At 36.3% G+C, this 13355-nt stretch overlaps 1 protein-coding gene across 5 annotated transcripts in view; it reads left to right on the top strand.

The window, feature by feature from the left end:
• LOC120418059 (acetylcholine receptor subunit alpha-like) overlaps window positions 1-13355 on the top strand; it is a 664850-nt gene that overhangs the window by 564344 nt on the left and 87151 nt on the right. The gene's annotated exons all lie outside the window — the stretch shown is intronic.

A 13355-nucleotide genomic window follows, 5' to 3' on the forward strand; every position in this document is an offset into this window, starting at 1 on the left:
TGTTGTGCCATCACCCCGAGCCTAGTAGTACGCCGACCCTTGGGATTTTCTCGGAGTTTTGGCCTCCAAACTGAGAAGCTGGACAACCCCATAAGTGTCCAATTTCCCGTATAGCTGTTTTTTGTATGATTTAATAGAAAGTAGTTATATTAGTTTAAAAATTGTTCTTTTTTTTACTAAAATGCCGATAATTTCCCTTGCATTTAATCAATTGGGATGTTTCACCCTGCATTTGTAGAATATGATGAGCTCTTTTAGGTGCTTTTTTTTAATTTTGAAATTTTATTGAATTTTGCTTAGTAAGAGACATTTTTATATTTTTGGCGTTTTTTGCCTTACAACATCGTGCCCGGTTTGACCCATTACCCGATGACCCGATGAAGAAGTATCCCCTTGTCGTGGATACCCTCTTGAAAAAATAAAAAAAATATTTGATGAAATTGTTGAACCGTTTGTAAGTTCAAGCCATTTCAATTTTTATTTAAAGCTTTTTTGAATAAAAAAAACTAATTAAAAAAGTGTCGATTAATGGCAATTTATTCTTATTTAACGATTTTCCAGCACATATCAATTCCACTTGTCATGTCAACAACTGCTATGGACAAGTTTAATCCGCTCAATGAAGCATTCAGCACATTTTTCAATAACCAACTCGACATGATTGAAATGCGAAAATTAAGGACACTTGACGTAGCAGAACGAGTTTATGTGGTTTGCGGAAATTGGTCCCATCTTTTGTGGTAAATCTGTGAGCCATCAAAAATTATTGCCATTTCTGTGGTTTGTCCGCAAACCCAGCAAAAAAGGGATACCTTGATGTTGATGTGAAAGATCGCCCGAACTAGCTCGCGGCTGTGGTTTTGGAGACCATTGAAAGTTACCCTTAAACAACCTTTGTTCGCAAGGTATAGAATGGCCATGGTCAGTTGGGTTCGATGGCACTTCTGAAAGCTACAACTCGGCATAAAAAAGAACCGCCAGAGATGATAATCCTAAAACAAAACAACTATTGAACTGAGCAAACTTCCTATTCTCTGTCGGCTTTGGGTGTCTCTGGTGCCTATTGAATCAAACAAAGCACTTGACAATGGCACCAGAAATCGTTCGTTGTTCCCACTTGGCCACTCTGTTTGGTTAGGAAACCAAAACTACCAACCACGATAGGGCAAAAGGACACTGCCGCGGTCGGTGTCAGAACAGAAGGAGACCAGAGTTTGGGGGGGTGAAATAAAGAATGTGGCTGCAGGGAAAACTGCCCGGACAATATCTCCCCAATTTGGTTTTACAACACGAACAGCAGCGGTGTGCCAGTGCTGGAAACTTTTGTTCTGGAGTTTCCTGGGCGGAAGCCCTACGGGACAGCCAAAAACGACCGTTTGAATCCTCCCCCGCCAACGAATGTGTGAAGAAGCTGGGGGAGTGAATTTTTATGATTTTCTAACGACCATTTAACCAATTCGCACAGGAGAATATCGGTAATGGGCAACAAATAGAAACGATTTCCGTTTAATTATCAATTTGGGACGGAATTGTTAGTTTCGGAAAAATCAATGATAAACAATATACAAGTGTCGAAAATTAATTGGATGAGCTTTATATAAGGGACAGCGGTTTTTTAAAGCGCTTTAAAAAATCGATAATCGTTGAACTAATTAGTTTTGTGCTGGTTCTAATCAGAAGTGAACAAATCAATCAATCAATCAATCAATATATCAGCTGTTTCAATTCGTCCCAGATGACAGTGCATTGGCCGAATGGTTACGCTGTCTGCTTTGTAAGCGGATGATTCTGGGTTCGATTCCCATCTGCTCCAACCTTCCATCGGATGAGGAAGTAAAATGTCGGTCCCGGCCTTGGTTGTTGTTAGGCCGTTAAGTCATTCCAGGTGTAGGAGTCGTCTCCATGTCATAAGTACAAACAACACACCAAACCAAGCCTACTCTGATGGGATCGCTGGCGGCGGTTGGACTCGCAATCCAAAGGTCGTCAGTTCAAACACTGGTTTGGAAGGTTCCTTGGAGTAAAAAGAGGTTTGGGTGCCCTCCCCATTCAAGCCTTCGGACTCCTAGGTTCGAGCAGAAACTTGCAATAGAGACCACAAAAGACCCGGGGGTCGTTAATGTGGATGGTTTGATTTTGATTTTTGACAGTGCATTATTTCTGAAGATAGGATAAGTTCAGTTCCGGCTTTGAAGATTTTTTTTTAAAGAAAGCAATTTCAATTCAAATATTTTTCATAGTTTTTGTTTCTTATCAAGCCACCATTTCAAAATCTTAATGTAAAAATGGTTTTAAAATGCAGTACAGTTGTTTTGCAATAATTTGGTTTCATAAGTTCCATTCCATTACGAACAAGTCATACATGTTTTCAAACATTAAAGTGGCCGTCTTATGCTTGTGAGCAATTCTCCACCAAACCCGGAAATGGATTTTACATATATTTTTTATTTGGCTCAAACTTTGTATGTTTCTTCCCTTTGACCAAAGAAGTAATTTTGTGTCATTGGTTCACCCATAAAAGTCTCCATACAATTTTGGCAGCTGATCATTCAAAAATGGTACGTAAATATTCCAAATCTGTTACTTTTCAAGGATTTTTTTGGATTGATTTGGTGTCTTGGGCAAAGTTGTAGGTATTGATGAGGACTAACAGAAAAAATTGGTACGCGGAAAAAAAAATGATTTTTTAATCAACCTTTTTTCACAGAAAATCGATTTCCCAAAATACGCATTTTTTTAGGAGACAAAACCCGCATTCAGAAGTATGGACCTTATGGCGACGGTTACATTTTTTAAAATAATGATTTTTGTACAAAAATTAAATCTCGTACCTATTTTTTTGTCCTGATTTTTTTTACATCGAAAAGTATCCAGGTTTTTAAGCGAAGATGGCGTTTGAATGGTGAACGTCCGAAATGTCAAAATCACGCAGTGGTACCAATATTCCGAAAAATGTGTGCCATGGCATGACAGCCACATTTGTTTTCTAATGTTGGTGCGCGATTTTGACATTTCAGATGTTCGCCATTCGAACGCCATCTTCGCTTAAAAACCTGGATTCTACTTTTTTTTATTAAGTGCACCGTTTTCAAAATATAGCTATTCAAACTTAAATTTTGCCCGTTAAATTCCGGTTTATTCACTTTTTAAAATAGTGTCCATGATTGTCCATTAGGGTGCCCAGAAAAAATGACCCCCTGCTCCACAAGCGGAAAACGGATTTTTGAGTTATTTTGAGCCAAATTGGTTGAAATTAACCCATTGATACCCGAGCCTTAAGTTGGTGTAAAAAAATGTTTTTCATACAAAAATGACTTTTTTAAATCGCTAATAACTTTTCAGGGTCAACCGGTTAACCGATTTTGCTAATATTTGAACCAGCGTTCCTTAAGGAACAATATTCAGCTTGTGGAGCGAGGTTTTGAAAATAAAGTCCCATATTCAGGGCACCCTATTGTCCATTCCTGAAAATATTTTTTTCGATCAAGATCGGAAAATTTCACAAATGATTAATTTTTTAACATTGAAAATCGAATCATTATTTGCTGAGATATCTACAAAAAAATTGAAGGGTAGTTTATGTGAGACTTAAAAAACTTCAATTTTCCTGTTACATACATGTAAATCGGCAAAAATGTGAGAGGTTGGTATGAGCACACACTTGATTTTTTTGTAAATCTGTTTTCAGGGCACTAAAATTATTTTCAACGATTAACAAAACAAATTTGAAGACATTTGGTTGTATCTTTGCCGAGGTATAGCTATTTGAAGTAAGCAGTCTCAAAAAACTTTGTGTTTAGAGAAAAACGCTCACACAGTTTGACAGTTCGCTTTGCGCATGGCAAAATTTCAAACTTAAATCGTCTTCTACTCACTTGAATGATGACATATCTTCATAAAACTTTCAGGAGGGATTGGAAATCATCTTTTTAGTGGAACTAACAATTTTGTCTTAATATGTAATTTTGAGATTTTCTACATGAGCAGTTCTCTACGGAATCGGTCTTTTTTCTTTAATTTTAATTTTTGTAATTTTTAATCCGGCTGAAACTTTTTTGGTGCCTTCGGTATGCCCAAAGAAACCATTTTGCATCATTAGTTTGTCCATATAATTTTCCATACAAATTTGGCAGCTGTCCATACAAAAATGATATGTGAAAATTCAAAAATCTGTATCATTTGAAGGAATTTTTTGATCGATTTGGTGTCTTCGGCAAAGTTGTAGGTATGGATATGGACTACACTGCAAAAAAATGATACACTTTCAAAAAATTTAAATCAGGACTAACATTTCAAACGGGCCAAACATTCAATATTACGCCCATTTAAAATGTTAGTCTTGATTTAAAATTTTTGAAAATATTTTTTTCGGAAAGATCGGAAAATTTCACAAATGTTTCATGTTTTAACGTTGTAAATCGGATTTATAGTTGCTGAGATATCGACATTAGAAAATGGTGGGTTGTTTGGGTGAGACTTAGAAAACATGAATTTTCCTGTTTTTTAACGTTTGCATGGCAATATCTCAGCAACTATGGGTCGTATCAACAAAGTTCAATAAAGCAAAATATAGAGAATTTTCTCAGCTTTTCAAAAATATTTTTTTCAAAGGTGGGCAAACATGGGCACTAATTTAAAAAAATGAAAAACTGCGACTATTTTCAAAAAAGTTACCTAAAAATGGTTATAACTTGAAAACGGTGCAGTTTATCAAAAAATCACTGAAGTATTTTTTGATTGCAAATTCGATTTTACATCGAAAAATTAAGTTGAAAAATTTTTGCGACCAGTATTTCGATTTTTTGAAAAAATCTGTATTGATTCAAAAAATCATAACTCGGTCAAAGATTTTTTGCCCATTCTGGAAATTTCTGAAAAGTTGGCATTTTATGTCCTCTAAAACATATCAAAAAATAAAAAAAATAAAAATAGTGTTTTTTTGCAAATCAAGTTTTAGTGACAAAAAGTTAAATTAAAAATCACCAATTTTTTTTTTTACCGTGTATCATTTTTTCAGTGTAGTCCATATCCATACCTACAACTTTGCCGAAGACACCAAATCGATCAAAAAATTCCTTCAAAAGATATAGATTTTTGAATTTTCACATATCATTTTTGTAAAGACAGCTGCCAAATTTGTATGGAAAATTATATGGACAAACTAATGATGCAAAATGGCTTCTTTGGGCATACCGAAGGCACCAAAAAAGTTTCAGCCGGATTAAAAAATACAAAAAAATCGAATGACCGAAATCTCAGAGAATTGCTCACATGTATGTAACCCCTTAAATCGCTGTAACTCAGCAACCAGAGGTCCAATCTTCAATGTCTCTTAGATAATTTTATTGCTAATTTTCTGAACATTTCAAAAATGGACAATCATGGGCACTATTTTAAATTGTTAAAAAAACCGGATTTTTTTTAAACATTTCGATTTTTTGCTATATTTTGATATGAGCTCATCGACATGACATTGAAAAGTTCAAAAAATTTCTGAACTCTCCTTTGCACTTCACAATGTTGGCACTTCACAACAATTATGTTACATTTTTGAAGTGCATCGTAAAACCCATGTAAATCAACACCACCAACACCAGGCAAATTAACAAACATATGAACACGAATATCTCTACCTAGGTAGTGAAAGTGAAAAAGTCATCCCGGAGAACGGGAAGCAGGAAATAAATGTTAAATGAAGAGATTGTGCAGATTCATTAATTTAAACGATATGTCATGCTTTTTACGGCGCGGCGTGCGGTTATACACTCTGTCGAGACTTTTCCCATCCGATGAGTCGTCGCGATGGCAGGAGCGTTCCGTCCGGTAGTGCCATTACGCTCTTGCTTCTCCGTCGTTGTGAGCTCCTGTTTGCTTTTATAGGTGCACACTTTTTTCACCGTACTCCCGCGTCACTGTGCCGTAACTGAGGCGCGCTACCACAGAAGTAACTCCTTTCGTGGGAATATAATTTTGCCGTCAGACTGACTCAGACCCTTTCCGGCAACCCATGCCGACGTGGGTGGGAGTTACGGTTTTCTGGACAGCAATGTTAACGATCATAAAAGTACCTACTCTTCGTGTTCACCGAGTCATCGCCGCCAAGCCGGCTTTGCGGACTCGCAAAACGGATGCACTTGCCCCTGGGAGAGGAAACGGGCTCAGATTTAACCTACCAGCCAACGCTGGATGTCGGGACAGAGTTCAAAGGCAACTCTGGACAGCTCCGGTTCCGTGTTGTGGTTCCCAACCCTTCGCCGAACGTTAAAAGTGACTTGAAATGTGGCCTGAGGGGGGTAGACTGGCAGCCAACAACTTATGGCTGTTGGTGTTATTAATTATTCCAAAATCATAACCGTGGGAGTAATCAGCTTAAAAAGGTCGCGTTTCCTCACTAGCAATATTTTCATAAGCGGTGGCAGTGACGTTTTAACGAGATTTTGAATGTTTATTACCCGCCAATGAGTTGGCCAATTAGTTGAATAATTAGACAAGTATATTGGTGGGAGTTTTTCGTAATTTAAAAACTTGTTCGTTATCAATTTGACATTATATGAAGAGTTGAAAAATAATGAAATCACTGTTTTGAACCGAGCAACGTAGCGTAACATGGTAACGCTTCCGCCTCATGAGCGGTTGGTTCAAATCTCGGCTCTGACCAACACAACTGGTGATCTTTTCCCTTCTGGATTCGATTGCATAGTAAAGGGATGGTATAGTACCTTAGGGAAGACGACCTACGGAATGTTAACATTAACCTTAACATGTTAACATTAAATCACTTTGCAAATGAGTCCCCGATTCTCTTAACGGGTCATGGGAAAAAATTACAAAAAATACTTGTTTTGGATCACTGATGGCAGTTTATACAAATTGCTTCAAATTTGTTGAATCTTCAGTGGATTTTTGATTTAGACGAACTTTTCACATAAAAGCCCATTAGGCCATTAGGCATTTTGAAGTGTTCTTGTGCTATGCAAGAAAAACGCGCTTCATTTTTTTACCTTGAATAAGCAAACAAAAAAGCGCACGCAATATAAACAATAACAAACACGTTTTGTTTGGCTGACCCGTTCTGTGTATGGTCCTAAAATTTGGTTGTTTGGTTGGAGTCCAAAGTTTTTATCAAAAATGTAAATTGCGCACATGCAGAGTGTGTCAAGATAGCACGATCAGAGCGCAACTTTTTTCTTATGAAGAGTGACAACGTTATCAAGGAATTGTCAAGTTAAGCATATGCTCTGAACGTCGTGATTTATTTTGGAATTAATTTGTAATTCCTTTTTGTGATGTTTGTAACATTACGTGCTTTTGTTTTAGGAAAATGAAGGGATACATAAAGCACATCCTCATCAATTTTGGAGCAGATATTCGTTGAAATGAGTTAAGTACTGGGTATGTTATGGTGATAACTTTTGTTCTGTCATAATAAATCATGGCTATACGTAGGTGCACAATAATTATTTGTAGTTAGTTTTGTAACAAAATATCATAAAATAAATAATAAATTCAAGATTTTGAATTCAATTTAAATAGAAAATGATTTGTCATCAAAGCATTGAAAGCCAACTTTTCTATACCCCATCCAACTCAAAGGCTAAACAAATAAAGACATAATCTGGCGATTGTTCTGCGATTGTCCTTGTGGGAGTTGGGGCAAAGGTGGCGTTTATAATTATTGTTATGGAGCAGCTTTTTGAAACACAGTGTCTCGTCAGTGCTGACTGGTGGGTTGAAAGATGGCCATAAAAGTATCCAAATTGCCGTCCATAATTTTTAATATTCATCTCTGGCGTGCTGTCGTCGTTTATATCGCCGCTACGGTTGGTGGAAGAAAGGGAGGGGTTTTTTAACCTTCTAGTGCAGTGTTTCTCAACCTCTATCGATCCATTTCCCCCTTGACTAATTTCCAAGAACTCCATTCTTCCCACTCCTTTCCTTAATTTTCAACTAATTGCTATCCATGTACAAAAAGCTAAAATTGTGCTTCAATGTTTGTTAAAATATAAAAAAAATACAACATAACTTTCCTACACATGATTGTAACAATCCCAAATTTAGAGGAAATTCCATAAAACTAAATTCAATTTTACAAGAACTGCTCGTGTTTAGAATTGAGTTTTCACTCACATAAATTCTCTTTCAATAATGTTCAATACAGCTCATTTTTAAAAATTATAATAAAAATATTGTATGTTTCATATTTCCAATAATGTACTGGTATGTACTGGTAACGTTCAAAGAAATGCTGAAAACCTTTAAAAATAACCAAGAGAAGGTTTGTGTTTTTAAGAATCTGCTCATGGTTGAAATGATATAAAACTTTTAGGTATCATTCTCAATTTGTTTTCTGCACAATGAGAAATTCAAACATTGTTGTAAACATTCAAAGAAACGATTGCTAAAACAATTAAAAATATGATATTTCTATTGCATCCTCATTCCTTCCCAAGAATGGCCAAATTCCTCCCCAGGCGGGAAATCCTCACCGGTTTAGAAAGACTGTTCTAGTGGAACTTGGGTTAAGTTGAAAACTACGACTAATTTGAATTACTAGTAAATTGGCGTAATTTGCTTCTTGTCACACTATAGTTTCGAATAAAAAATGCTGTTTAGCATTCGAGCTTAAATGAGCAAAGCGCTCGATATGTAAATAATAACAAACCCGCCTTTAGTCAATTTATGACGAATTTGCTGCATGACATCGACGATAGCATCGAACTGTGTTAATAAGTCCACGCAAACGGTGCTCGTCATTCTAACCTTCAAAACGAACTATTTTGTTTGTTGGAAGTATCAACAAAAATTATGCAATTATCTTTAACCCTCTACAACCCAACCCCGCCTTTAGACGGGCCTTGATATAAAAATTAGTCAAAAATCAATTTTTCAACCAATTTTTGATCTTTAAAAAACATTGGAAAGAAGAACTCTTGGAAGTTTAACTTGTTTTATGTGACTTTTTCACTGTTTTGACAAATGTACTTTTTTTTAGGGATCTACTTTGGCTGTGCTTTCTTTTAAGAAGTGTGCACAGTATCTTTTGTAGTGTCCCAGACTATGCCTTTACCATTATTTTACAATTTGAATGATAATGGTGGCATTCTATACCATAAAATGTGAAAAACAAGCAAAACAATTGAAAAGGTGCCTGTAAAACATGAAATTAGAAAGGCAAAATGTAATGATAGGAGGTGGTAGAATAGGCCAAATACTACCGAAAACTAAGATAAATTATACAAGATAAATGCAAATTTAAATATTAAAAATAAAACAAAAAAGAGTAAAGTTTTTCGTAGAACAAAAGTTGCTCAAAATGAAAAAAATTGGGCAGTTTGCTAAAGGATACTCATGACACCGAATCCCCTACACAAAATTTGCAAAGGATTTGAACTCCCGACAGATAGGTTTCAAAGGAACGTGTTTGCACACCATTAAAACGATTTTATTAACTTTACTCAGGATTGCGTGACACTAAAGTTTCTTTTCAACACCACCATCAGCAACAAACGGAAGGACAGGATTTAAGCAAATTTCCTAATTGGTGTTTTCCCCCAACGCGCGTTGGTTATCTGGGTGGAAGAGCCGGCCGGTCACAGGCAATACGGGTTCCTGTCCTGCTCCAACCCTTGGCAAACCGACACGCACGTTGCCACGGCGCTGAGGAGCAAAACTGCGTGTTCCTCCCCCAAGGGAGAAAGAAAATGGGGGTCGAGAAAGTGTTACAAGGGAGAAAATTACTTTGCCACCCACCTCTTTGTTGCCAGCCTCCACCATCATTCGATACGTATCAATGTCAACGAGGGGTTGCTGCCAGCCGACGGAGAAAAGGGCGTTTATTGTTTTAACATTTGGTTCAAATTTACCCACCCAGGCAACTGGGACGGTGGGGGCTAAGGGTTGATAAAGATGGGATCGTTGAAGACGTTATATAGTGTGCTTGAGACTGAAATCAAATCAATAGACAGCTGGAGACACAGATATTGTGGAATTGGGAAGAAAATGCTGTTTTTACTGTTTCAAAGTGAGATGACACTTGAGAAATTGATACATTCAATTGTTTCAGCAATTCTGGCACACCCACAAATCCCTTTTCAGCCTTCCTCGAGCAGCACCCCCTCTTAATCTGGGGTGATAGACTACGAAAGTTTATTCCACCCTACTGCTGGTACTAGCAGGACATTTCTTTCGTGTCTAGATTTTATTTTATTTTATTTTTTGCTTCGCTCGCACGCCATATTCTGTCTCTTTTTCGAATGTTCGACAGATCGTGTAATAATACATTTGCTGAGGCAAGATTGTTTTTCCTTGCCTGCTCTTTTTTTCTCCTTGTTTTTTTTTATTGGCTTCACCTCGTCGCGACCGACACGTGCTGTTCCTGGTTTTGCGCTCAAACCAAGTCCTAGTCGAATTTCGAATCAATTTATATGGATACGAGATTTTCGGGCTTGTTTTGCCGCAGTGTTAATGGTTGGCAACATGCTGCTGAATTCAATTTACGATACGTTTAACGGGTTGGGGATGGTAACCGCGGTGTGTGGTGCAATTTTCCGTAGACTCGAATGTTGAATTATGATGTATTATGAAAACAATATGCTTGAAATGAAATAAATTGAATAGCAATTTCCTAAGGGTTATTTCCGGCCGATTTGTCAAACACCTGTTGTTTTTTGAAACATAAATCTAGAAGATAGTTTTGGAGACTACTTTCTATATTTTAATTGTATTTAACTTTTAATCTGAACAAATATGTTTTATTTGTTTAAAATTAGCATACAGTGATATCTGCAAAAATATCATATCATTTCAAGTTGGATTCAATTCTCTATCTCATTACCATGGTTTGGAGCAGTATGATATATTACAGACTCCAACTCCGTTCGACTCTCGATTCAGCCCTCTTAAAAATGACCACTGACCCCTTCCGGAGAATACGGTTAATATTAACTTGAGGTTAAAATGGATGAAAAAAAATGTGATCATGTATCGGCTTTATGAGACCAAAATTGTAGTCAGTTTTTTTCAAGAACTAACTGGACCCATTTAACCACATTGGTCGCATTTCATTTGGTTTGGGGAAAGTGATGAATATTCATCAATTCCTGATGTAATATTACACATTTTTTTCGACACAATATCTGTCACCATTACCTGATGAATATTACCATCATTTTTTTCTGTGAATCTTATTTATAAAAGCATTTTAGATTACGATTAGCTTTTTCAAATGTTATTTTGTAACATTTTTAGAATTGTTGATTTATTCGATACATTAAGTACCTTTTAACTCTTCCTACCACTTTGAATTGATAATAAATTTAATAAATAAACTATGACATCATTTGTGATGTAACATCCAGCAACAGATAACAGATAGGGTACCAATATTTGAGTTATGAAGCGATGTTTTGAAAATTTTCCTCAAAAAAAAAATACATTAAGTACAAACTATTGTTGCCGTGTTTAAGGCTGGTAAATCTATAAAAATAAAATTATCCTTGAAAGAAATCATTCATCAAAGATTATCAAAATTTATAAATGTTCTTTTTTGAGGTCATCCTTATACTGATTATTGCGAGATAAAATCACGATTCTCCTTCTCTTCGACTGACAGGAGGTCAAAGCCGCCGAACTACCGCGGTGTAAAAATCAACAAGTTGAATTGAAATGCCGCGTTTATTTGGCTGTCAACTTGGTTTGTTTTCAATATTTTCCTAAAACTCAGCTGAAAACTCAAGGCAAATATAATATCTCTATGTCAATATCTAATGTCAATGTAAAATCTGTTGATAATAAAAAAAGTAAGAGGTTTTGTGTCTATTTGAGAAGGACCCATCGGTAGGCGTTCCACTCAAACGGGCTTTTCCCTCAAATAAAACATAAAACAAAAACATAAAAAGGCAACCTTTGACAACAGCCGACATTTTTTTTCTGCGGCTGTCATGCGGCCATTCTCCTGTGGTTATATCAGCGCGCGTGAACTCTAATCATTGACGCTAGCGATAATATCACTCAAACGCTCGGGTAGTCATTTGACCCCTATTTTTTTCTTAAAAATCTCATAACTTTTGCTAGAATTGACCATATTGGATGCTTCCAGTTGCAAAAGATCCAGATTTATCTATATTTTCAACTGTCAGATGGAGGACTAATATGGTTTACTTTTACCGGAGATATTCCGGATTCCGTTGGGGTACCTCTGGCCTCCTTTAAGGGTATTTGTTCAATATAACAACAACTTTTCTTCAGAAGAATGTTGGAAATGATGCAAAACTTCTGTCATCACCCTAATACATTATCCTGCATAGATACATGACATGCTCAAGATTTTCGGGCACCGGATAATTAGATATTAGAATGATGCCTTGAAGTTTTGCATCATTTCCAGCATTGTTCTGTGAAAATGTTTTTGTTATATTGACCAAAAATCCATATAGCCGAGGTACCCCAACGGAATCCGGAATATCTTCGGTAAAAGTGGATCATGTTTGTACCCATCTGACAGTTAAAAATATAGACAAATCTGGATCTTTTGCAACCGGAAGCATCCGAATTGCTCAATTTTACCAAAAGTTATGAGATTTTTAAGAAAAAAATAGGGGTCAAATGACTACCCCAGCATTTGAGTGATATTCTCAACAGAAAATAATATGGATTGGGCAAAAATTTGCAAATTTTAAGATTGTGATGGTGGTTTATGCGCGACTCCATCTCTATAGAATATTATCAATACCACAATGAAAGACTGGCTTTGGTAAATTCAACAATCCATTTCTTTCTGATTGAAATCTTAGTTGACCTTTTCGAACTTTTCGTTACAAAAACGAAAATTAAAAATTGTCGAGATTACTCACTTTTAAGAAGAATTAGACAATCTTGTCGTTTAAATTCATTAGTTTGGAAGTCAGGATGAAAATCGAAGCCGAGGCAAGTCGCTCCGTTTCTGGAATCTTGATCGTTCCTGTCTATGAAGACTCTTCATTGAAAAGCCTTTCTGTCGCGATTGGCCGCATACTTAACAATACATAATATATTTATAAATTCATTTTATACCTCTTTGCTCGGATTATGTGCCATTGCTCTTAGACAAAAAAAAGCCTCATCGCCGTGTTAAAAAAAATACAGCGATTAAAGATTAATCAAAGCCTTTTTTGGAATCCTTGTCATAAACAACCACAAAACTTTTTAAAGTGTTTCGGGATCAAAGCCATGATATATTGCACGCTATACCCTGACGAAATGTTCAAAAACCCTAAAATTACAAAGTTTTGTAACAATAATGTATTGTCCTTTTCCCTTCCGAAAGTTGTTATCGCCCACCGCTGTTGCATGCAGATTACCCATGGTGAAAAATTTCA

Source organism: Culex pipiens, chromosome 1, assembly GCF_016801865.2.
Source record: "Culex pipiens pallens isolate TS chromosome 1, TS_CPP_V2, whole genome shotgun sequence".
Lineage (NCBI taxonomy): Eukaryota > Metazoa > Arthropoda > Insecta > Diptera > Culicidae > Culex > Culex pipiens.